Raw genomic sequence first — 10,138 nt, forward strand, 5'->3', positions numbered from 1 at the left:
CTGGAGTAGTAGCTATGTCTTGCAGACAACAGGAAGAAGACTGAAACACTGGGCAGTATCCTGAGCATAGGAAATCTCAAAGTCCACCCCCACAATGATAAACTTACTCCACAAGTCCATATTTACTCCGACAAAGCCATACCTTTTAATAGTGCCATTCCCTTTGGGGGCAGCTTTCTTTCAAACCACCGCAGACATTATCTCGGAATTTCAGATTCCACCTTTGCTTGTGTTTTCCCTCCTGCATATATATCCAATCCCATGCTGAAAGGTGTGCATGAAAAGAAAAAACATGCCTGTTCTATCCAGTTATAAGTTACTCGGTTCACAACAGCTTCTAGAAGCTTCTCTCTTGGAGCGTCTAAAAAAATGAAGAGCTTTATTAATGTCCTTATTAATGTCCTGGTTTATAGGAGGGAGGTCTGTGATCCTTGGGTTTGAGGGAAAGGATATAGTAGGCCTTTTGGTTGCTGTTGTTACTGAGACCTGAATTGGATTATTTCACACCTGCCTTGTTGCACACAACTGACTCACAGGCAGGATAGAGAGACAAGGGAAATAATAGGACATAGGAAAGAAAGGAAACATTCTCTCTCTCTCTCTCTCTCTCTCTCTCTCTCTCTCTCTCTCTCTCTCTCTCTCTCCTCTGATTTTTGAAACCTTCAGCAGCTGAGAATCAAGAATTCTAACACAATTAGTAACAGTTATTTCAGGTCATCTCCTCCTCCCAGCTGGACATCTACAATTTTCTGTGAAACTCACCAGAAACCCCCTTCATAATAAAGGATACATGCCAAAGCCCTCATGCAACCCTAGTGACCGGTCGTTTACTTTAAAGGGATTATAATCCCATTTGAGACATCTCAGGAGCCTCCTCATAATCTAGGTAATTTACAAAGGGGGTATTTCTTAGCCGCCCTTTGAGATGTTACTGGATAACTACAAAAATGGTATCTATGGCTAATGCTGAGACATTTGGTTGGGACTCTCCCTTGAGAAGGCCACACCTATGCTCTTCCCCTGATCGCCTTTCTTCCTATTTTTAATGGGTCTCTACTTCATCCTGGCTCATTCTGAAATTCTTTTTGAGGATTTTGTCAAGGATTTGGATTTTCCTGAGTTAATGTCCCCAAGAGATTATGTGACATTGTGGAACTGTGCCTCTGACCTTGCTACCCTGGACACCTGAGAATCTTTAAGTGTACCACAGGATAACTGGAAAATAAATTTTGTTTGATTCTAACTCATCATTTCAAACTTAGGAGATTCTCAAGCAAGGCTGTCTTTTATCTGGGACTCAAGGGGTCTGCCATGCTGTGAGTCCTCCCATGGGCAGCTTTTTCCCCCCCTGAGGAAACAGAAGTCTATGACCACCTCCCTACCTGCCCAGAGCTGGGTCTCAAATTGTTTCATACTGTTTCTCCTTCCTGCTGACTGGTGGCTAGCATCAGGTCCATTCACCCTCACACTGAAGCTGTTTGTTCAAACAGAAAAAGAAAAAAAGGGAAAGAAAAATGAGTTTTGCTCACACATCTCTATTGAACTTATATTTAAAACAAAAAAAAAGTGGCTAAAAGAATTGCTCATTTGAAGAGAGAGTTCTAGTAACCGTTACCTTTCATCTAACATATTGATAATCATTCTGATCCAGGTAACTTAACTGCAGGCTATCTCAGTCTGGATGTGTGGGTCTCCCTTCTCGCTCTTCAATAATTTCATAACTCTCATGAAAATGAGTTCTTTTACTCAATGACAAATTATAGATGCAAATGTGGTTTTGAGAGCCATGGGGAAGGGAAAGCGGAAAAGAGATGAAAACACATCTGTTTTTCTCATAAGATGAAGATTTCCATTTGGAAGTTCCATTAAAAATTAAAATAAACATAAAGCGTTGTATAATTATACTCTCCAGCATTGTCTAGGACCTCATCATTTGTCAGGCCTTGTCTCAGGAATGCTCAGACACCATCTCATCCAATGCTCACTGCAAGCAGGAGAGGTGGGGATTATAATTCCAGTGCTCAGATTAGAAAGTGGAGCCTCAAGAATATGCCTGTGAGGGCAGGGGAGGCAGATCAGCAATTAAGAGCACTCGCTGCTCTTGCAGATGAGCCGATGACTGGAGCTGAGATCTCAGCACCCACTTCAAGTGGCTCACAACCACCTGTAATTCTAGTTCTGGAGAATCTGATGCCCTCTTCTGGCCTCTGTGGGAAATGTCATCATATGCAATCCTATATATTGACTGTGATTTTAATAAGAAACTCTATTATTTGTCAAAATTCTCTTCATTTATTTAGGAATATTGGCTTATTCACTCCTTTTGATATCCCCAATCCAATTTGGTCCTTACCTGAACTCTGGGACATCCCTGGAGACACATCTTTCTAACAGTTCTGCCACCCCTGTGCACCTCATCCTGCAATGCATAAATCAGCTTCTAGAGAATTGATTTTTTTTTGGTGTCTTGCTTTGAGTATTCCAACACTGAAAACTGAAGCCAACATAATTTCTAATTGTTTTGTAGTAGAAATAAAGACTCACAACTTTGAAATGAAAATTTCTTCTGCCCAGAAAAGTGGTAGAGAAGAAACGGAAGAAGCACAAAGCAGTGGTTTAACCCTGCTGTCCTCTGGGCACCTTGAAATGTCATGTTCCCCTTTATTATCCTCGGGTGAACCTGGCTAAAGAAAATTATCAGGAAAGTATTTCTTAGAGGGAGCAGCATGCTGGTGAGGGCATGTCTGAGTCTGTTAGAGAATAAAGTTTGCCTTTTCTTTGATGAGACCTTTTATGGTGGCCACTGAGGTGTGGTGGAGAGGCTGTGATGAAGGCAAAGGAGCTGTGGGGGAAAGGGGATGACAGACCAATGGGTTCTGAAGCACAGGTGCCTTTTATCATGGCGCCGTGTGTTGTCCTGGTGTAAAGGTGTGAACAGGCATGTCCTTAGCACTTGGCCTTTGGGTGTTCATTCAGTTTTCTCACCTCACCCCAGAGCCTTTAAGTCACTTTCACCACTGTCCTTAAGTGTGTGTGTGTGTGTGTGTGTGTGTGTGTGTGTGTGTGTCTGAGCCCCATGTACTTCAGTCTTTCAGGAGATTATCACAGACCTGCCAATCTTGCAGTTTTCCAACCTAAACATAACCAACTCCACCACTACTAAGCTTCCAGTATCAGAGGCCATTGACGCGTTCTGCATTCAGCTGGAGACTGACCTTGGGTTTGTGGTTTTCTTTTATTTTGAATATCACCAATCTTTTTTAGAAGCCTTTTTGGAATTTAATGTAATAATCACAGATGTTCTCTCCTTGACACGCATATCGTATTATATTCTGCTCGTTTTCTCTAATGGGGCAGTAAACAGGGATACGACCACACCGCCCTGCACACACGTCTAATATGATAATAAAGTGTTTAGGTGTATGATGAGCTAGCTGAAGGCATTTTCTCTCTTTATATTCCTCCACACAGCGGCATAACTTTATGAAGATACAGAACTGTTTTCTCACACAGAAACACAAGCCCCTGCCTTGTCCCTCCCAAATTACAGCATCTGCTTGATCCCAGAGAGAAACCCTTTTTCTGGAATGGAAGTTGCTATTCTAGGTAAAATTATATTTAGTTACCTTATTAGAAATGCAGGGGTTTTTTCCTTAGGCTGTGGGACTCCACATTAGATACAAAGGGAAGGTGCATAATTAGCGGACAAAGGGAAAACGGAGGCCACAAACAATTAAATCCAGCAAACTCCAGGACATAACTTAGAGTCAATGTAGAAACTAATTGTTGAAATTAGCGATAAAAATGAATGTAGTCATCAGTCTGGATAGAGGTAGCTGCGGTGTAGAGGAAGGAGGAAAGGTACAGAGAATCTGCTTTATGGACAGTCTTCTCTTGCTGTATCCTGGCTGCACACGTATGAGCAGGCACTGTCCTGGGTGCTGAAGACAATGTAGGAAACAGTTGACGGAAGTCCAGAGTCTTCATCGGAATAGCAGAAGCAAGTACTGCAGTACCTTAACTGAAGTAGGGTGGGTGTTAGGTCAGGAGGATGCAGCAGCTCCCGGGAAAGAAGCCTGATTGTTCTGGGATTAGAGTGATGGGATTATTCCCTATTCGATCAAAACAGACCTAGAGGTGACTTTTATGTCCTAAATCACCTGAATTTTCTCTATTATACAATAAACCAGAATCTACAGTCTTCTTCTGTTTTTAGTATTTTACTTTATCTGTCACTAAACAGTGAAGTTTCATATCCAGCAACATACTTTTGACACTTTCAACACCATTAAAAGTACATACTTCCCAACTGGAATTACAATGTTAATACAACAGGAAACGGAAGGGGCATTTTCGTGTGATTCTGCCCTCTCGTTGCCTGTCTGTCAGTCATACTTTAACAAACTCACGGCAACATCACTGTGAGATTTCATCTCCTTCCCTGCTATTTTTGATAGCTCCTTTACCACCTTGGCGATGGTAATTTGTGGTTCAAGGTTTGCAAAGCAAAACGTTCCTCACGGAATCCTCCAGGTGTGCGTATTGGATGGCGGCATTTTGTAAGACTGGGGATTGTTCGAACAGAGAACAATTCACTTCTGCGAGGAAGCAAAGCTCTGATTTCTGTCCTCTGCATTTACTCCAAATTAAGAAGTACCAAATTGGGAGCTGGAGAGATGGTCCAGTGATAAGAGAACTAAATGCTCTTCTAGAGGACCCAGGTTCAAATCCTGGCATGTCTCATAGCCACCTGTAACTATAAAAGTCTGGCCTCCATGGGCAGCAGGCATGCCTGTGGTATACAGACACAAGTACAGCAAAATACCCACACACATAAAGTATCATTTTTTTTGTAAAAAGAATTTCCAGGTCCCTTGTCATTTACTAATGTCCCAAAGAATATACTACTCCTTGTCAAAATACTGGCTACTTATTGTTAGCAGTTAGAGTAGCTGGGTTTGTTCCTGTGGCATTTAAATATAGGTTTGCATCTTGATCTGCAATCATTAGCAAACTTTCTGCTACTGGGACATGATGCCTGAGGAAATGACAGGGACTGATTTTTGGCTGATAGATTTGGAGCCATTGTGGGCATGTGGCTCCATTGTTTCTGAGCTATGGTGAAGACCATAGTGAAGGGAGGCATGGGGGGAGCTATTGACATCATGGCAACCGAGAAGCAGAAAGGGGGAGAAAAAGCAAAAATGGATGAGAAGGGGGAGAAAATACACTTTTCAAGAGTCCCTAAGGAACACTTCCTCCAACATGGCCCTGTTTCTTAATGTTTGCACACACACACACACACACACACACACACACACACACACCTCCCTACAGTACCAGGACTAAACCTTCAACATATGAGACTTTGTGGGATATTTCGGATGCAAGTGCTAGCGTTCACCAGATCACAGTTTCACTGTATAGTTGTGTGGCCCAGCTCTGTGCACTTCTCTGCAGCACACTGAAAGGGATTTAGCAGTTTGGTGATTGTTGGTGGAGTGCATAGAGAGACATTGTATTTCCTCCTTTAGAGAATGGCAAGAGGATTCATAGTGGGTAAAAGGCGCTTGCCCCCAAGTGTGGCAAGTTGAGTTTGATCCCTGGCACCCATGCGGCAGAAGGAGAGAGCTGACTCTCTTAAACTGTAGTATGATCTTCACACATGCACCATGGTACACAATGGTGCCATGTATTCCACACATGTGCCCATCCCCCAAATAAATAAATACTTTTAAAAATTAAAGGGTTAAAAAAATCTTCAAAAACTAAACAACAGCCACCCATCATCTGTATCGTAGTGACAACCACCACTTTGTCCCATTGTGTGGCTCCTCGAAGTGATGGTCCTTTAAGGGTACATCATTAGAGAAACAAGACCTGATTCTGTCTAGTAATAAGGACTGTCTGTGATTAAGAGACCTAAGACACAGCCCCTCGATCATGTCCTCTCTCCTCTGCAATTTTGCATGTGTAAGCAATTGTGCTAGGTGCTCTGAGTCTGAAGCTGCTATAAGCAGACATAAAAACAGGATGATGATCCACAGATGTGAATTCTTTCACTTCACCTACTGGCTATCCTGCTGGGACACGGTAATTACTTTTTGAATTCAGGTGTTCTGTTTGTTGGCAAATAGACTTTATGGATAATATGTTGACAAAATATTCCAACGTTTACAAAGTTAGCTCACAAATCTGATGTGGTTTCACAAGAACTGGTTGTTTTGATTTAATAAAAATATTATGAACCGTCATTAGCCTACGGCAGATCATCAACTAAATTCAGTAAAGACGCAATGATGGCTCTGAGGTAGGTGAAGACCTTCACCAAAGTCACTAGTCAATGCTCACAAAAACCAAGTTCATATAGAGTCCATATGACTCTGCCCCAATCAGAGCTCAAGGTGAACTTGATTCTGCTGAGACCATCAGAGACAGAGGATCCTCCTGTCTGCTCTCAAACTTGTTTTTGACCCATAAGCACACTGAATGTAGACAACACATATCCAGTTTTAGTAACTCAGACCTGGGGGTCTCTATTCAGTCGGAATGTCCTGGAAGCCAGAGGCTTGCTATCAAGTCAACCCAAGCCTTCCTCTCTCCTCCAAAATGTCCTCCAATTCTTCCCTGCCTCTGGCTTAGTCAGCTGTAAGGAGTGTTGATCAGGCAAGAGCTGGACCTCTCTAAGGACCTGGAGACCATCGTGACAAGAATTAGTGTTATCGTGAACTACAAACCGGAAGTGAACCTGACTTCCCATTTCTCAAATCCTTCTGCATTTTCTTAGTCTTACAATCTCTTTTTAAAGTTCATTCTTTTCTACATGCCTGTTTTCTAGATCTGCACTAACTGTTCAGACTGTAAATTAAGACAATTCTGCACATGTTTATCTAGGCGGTGTCATTCATTATGTTCCAAGAGCTAATTATATCCCTGAAGACAGTGATTTCCAGGGACTTTGAAACAAACAAAGGAACTCCTAAGGTGGATTTCCGTGAAACCTGATACAGAATGTCTGAATTTATGCCACTTAAATATATGCTAAATAGAAGAAAGTCGAATTTCTTTGAAGGCAAGTAGCTTTTATCTCTTGACTTTATTTGAAAGCTTTACAGAAAATAACACATCTAACGTGGGCCTGGTTAAAACCTCATTAAATCGAAACCAAGGACATTATTGACTAAAAATTCTTCTGTCAAGAGGAGAGAGGAAACACCAGATCAAATGGCTATTTATTCTTTTGCTCTTAAATTTTTTTGCCTCTTATTACCAGCCTTTTCCAGTCATTCACAAGAACAAAATTTCTGCAAAAATTTTGGCAAGTGCCTTCCCAAATCTTCTCCCTTTATGTAATTGTTTTTGAAGAGTATTCATAAGCAGAGACCCTCTCTAGTTCTCTCAGACAGTGACCAGACCTTGCAAGAAATAGATCCTCAGAGCTCAGCTCATGACTGGGACTCTCTGAGACCCACTCCAACAAAATCCTCACTATGGGACCCCCAGGTACCTCTCTGCATGTGCACATGTGGGCATAATGTAAATCCCTTTCATTTGTGTGCCCATGTGTTAGTGCAAGGGCATTTTTAAATGGATAATTGATGCTTTACAACAGTCTACTACTGAATCTTGCATGAAGTGAAGTTCCCAGTAAAACACCAAACCCATGTTAAAGATCCTTCAAGGTGGCTGGTCAATTAGGACTTCCATGATTGTGGAGAATGCGAATGTTACAGGTCCAGGACCAAATTATCTTGGGCTAATTTTAGCTTTTAACTGTCATTTTTTGCCCCCTCTGCACTTAGCCTAACATCCTTATGATGATCAAATGAATGATTTGAAATATGCTAACAGATCACTAACCCCAAAGATAAGAATGGCATCGTGAAGCTTCTGAAGTAACAGCGATGTCTCCATTCTGCTGAAATCCACCTACCTCATTTCCTTAACATTGTACTTGAAAAAACAAACTTCCATTTATGATTTTTTTTTATTCTGTAACTATTAAAAGTTCATAAAACCATTTCTACATTGGAACATGTTATTTGGGACCACCATGGGATGCATATTTGGCTCAAGAATGAACTACCTTGCAAGCTGGAGGTGTTTTGGATGTCACTCTACCTCACTTTCCCCGTGGTTATGTTTTGGATCTCCAATCAGGCAGAGTGGTTTGAAGACTATGTTGTCCAGCGCAAGAAGGAGCTGTGGCCACCAGAGAAGGAGGCTCAGTGCCAGGAGCTAGAAGAATTCAAACAGAAGATCTGGAAACAGAGGGAAGAGAGACTTCTTCAAGCTGCTCAGCAGAACTCCTAAGACCTCCAAGTATTCAAGTCCCGACCCCTCCACCGAGGAAATAACACACACTCAATTCTTAAAAAAAAAAAAATCAACTACCTTTTATCTCCTCCTACATGAGATCTGGGTTTTATATCGACATCAGCCTACCCATGTATTTAATTTGGTCAGAAGAATCTCCAAGAATGTGAATGAGCATGAACTGCCCCAGGTAAGCACAAATGCACCATGTCCTCTCCCCTTATGTCTGACCTACTTCACTGTTCTCATCCTTTGTCTAGCCTGTGGATGCTGCTATTGGCTCTCCTGAGTTTAAATTTTGATCTCTTTACCAGATTGAGAGTTTTGTAAGCAAAAAAGAGTAGTTGTCTTTTTTCTGGTCCCAGGATCAAACATGAAAAATTAGACCACAGTTGGTGTTTAGCACGTTTAAATAAGCAGACAACCCAGAGAAAGCAAATAGGTCCATTTGTTCCGAGCTTGGTATAGTAAAGTAAGTCACCAGTACACTTGTTACATGCATGCGTGTAACAGAGATTGACAGACAGGAAGGGAAGTTTGAAAGACTGACCTAGAACATCAGGACTTCAGGTGCCCTGTGTTGGAGTCTGTTGGTGCAGCTTTGGCCGAGCTAACTAGAAGCAAAACATCCCTTGTTAAATTCTCATCCCTGTTTAGCTGATAAAAAGCAACATAGGAGAGGAAGGCTGTACTTGGCATACAGTTCTACCATTTCTGTGAAGTAAAAGCAGGAACTTCAAGTAGCTAGTCACATCACATCCATAGTCAAGTAAAGCATTTACTTATATTGTTATACTATTTATAAATTCAGGAGGCAAATATCAGGGTAAAAATCTGATGCATCAGATTTTTCTCCAGCGGTGGAGAAGCAACCCATGACTTTCCCTCTCACCCCTTCCTCAATCCAAAAGAGCCCATGAATCTTTCCAAGCTACTTCCTACTGCTTTCTGTGCCTCTCTATATGCCTCCTGGGTCCTCCAAAACCTCTATGGCTAATTCTGGTCAGCTAGTTACTAACTCCTCCCCCTCATTCAAGGTCAAACTTTATTAAAAGTCTTGGATTGTCAGTGGGAACAAATATCCCACAAATGTCAAGAAGAGAGAAATGAATGCACCCATGCTGCCTGCTTGCTCATGCTTAGCTGCTTTCTTCACTCTTACACGGTTCAGGTCCCAGTCTAGGTAATGACGCCACCCACATTCAGGGTGGGACTTCCCACCTCAATTAATAATCAAGGCAAACACCCATAGATATTCCCACAAGTCAACCTGACCCAGACTATTCATCCCTCTATTAAGATTATCTTCTCCAGCACTTCTCAGTTGACATTTAAAACTAAACACAGGTCCAAGAAAGTGAGGGTTGAGTGGTGGTCACAGATGTCACAGCTGAGGCTCCCACAGGCAACCTTACATAAATAATATCTCATTGACTAAGTACAGCACACTCTGGAGATTGTCTAGTATCCTCCTTTGTATTATCTTTGGTTCTGAGGACACATTTTCTAAATGTATTGTTCAGGGTTCTCTAAAAATAAACCAGAATCAATAAGACAAATATATATATTTAAAGGGTAATTATTAGATTGGTCCATCTGTGGTCCAGGTAGTCTAACAATGCCTCACTCCAGAAAGGCTGGGAATCCCATAACTGTTCAGTTCACGGGCTGGATGTCTCTCCAGTCTCACTCTGTTACTGGAGATTTAGAAGATTCCTAGAGAGCTGCTGGTCCTCAGTCTCTGTTAGAATCCTGAAGAAGTTGGATTTATGCTGGTTGCAGTAACAGGGTAGATGAACTTGCCAGTAAGAATGAAGGTGAG

The 10,138-nt window shown here is 41.8% G+C and overlaps 1 pseudogene; it reads left to right on the forward strand.

The window, feature by feature from the left end:
* The first annotated feature begins 8,058 nt into the window (after positions 1 to 8,058).
* LOC142851115 (protein PET100 homolog, mitochondrial pseudogene) lies at positions 8,059 to 8,369 on the forward strand (annotated as a pseudogene).
* Positions 8,370 to 10,138: the final 1,769 nt, after the last annotated feature.

This window comes from Microtus pennsylvanicus, chromosome 1, assembly GCF_037038515.1.
Source record: "Microtus pennsylvanicus isolate mMicPen1 chromosome 1, mMicPen1.hap1, whole genome shotgun sequence".
Lineage (NCBI taxonomy): Eukaryota > Metazoa > Chordata > Mammalia > Rodentia > Cricetidae > Microtus > Microtus pennsylvanicus.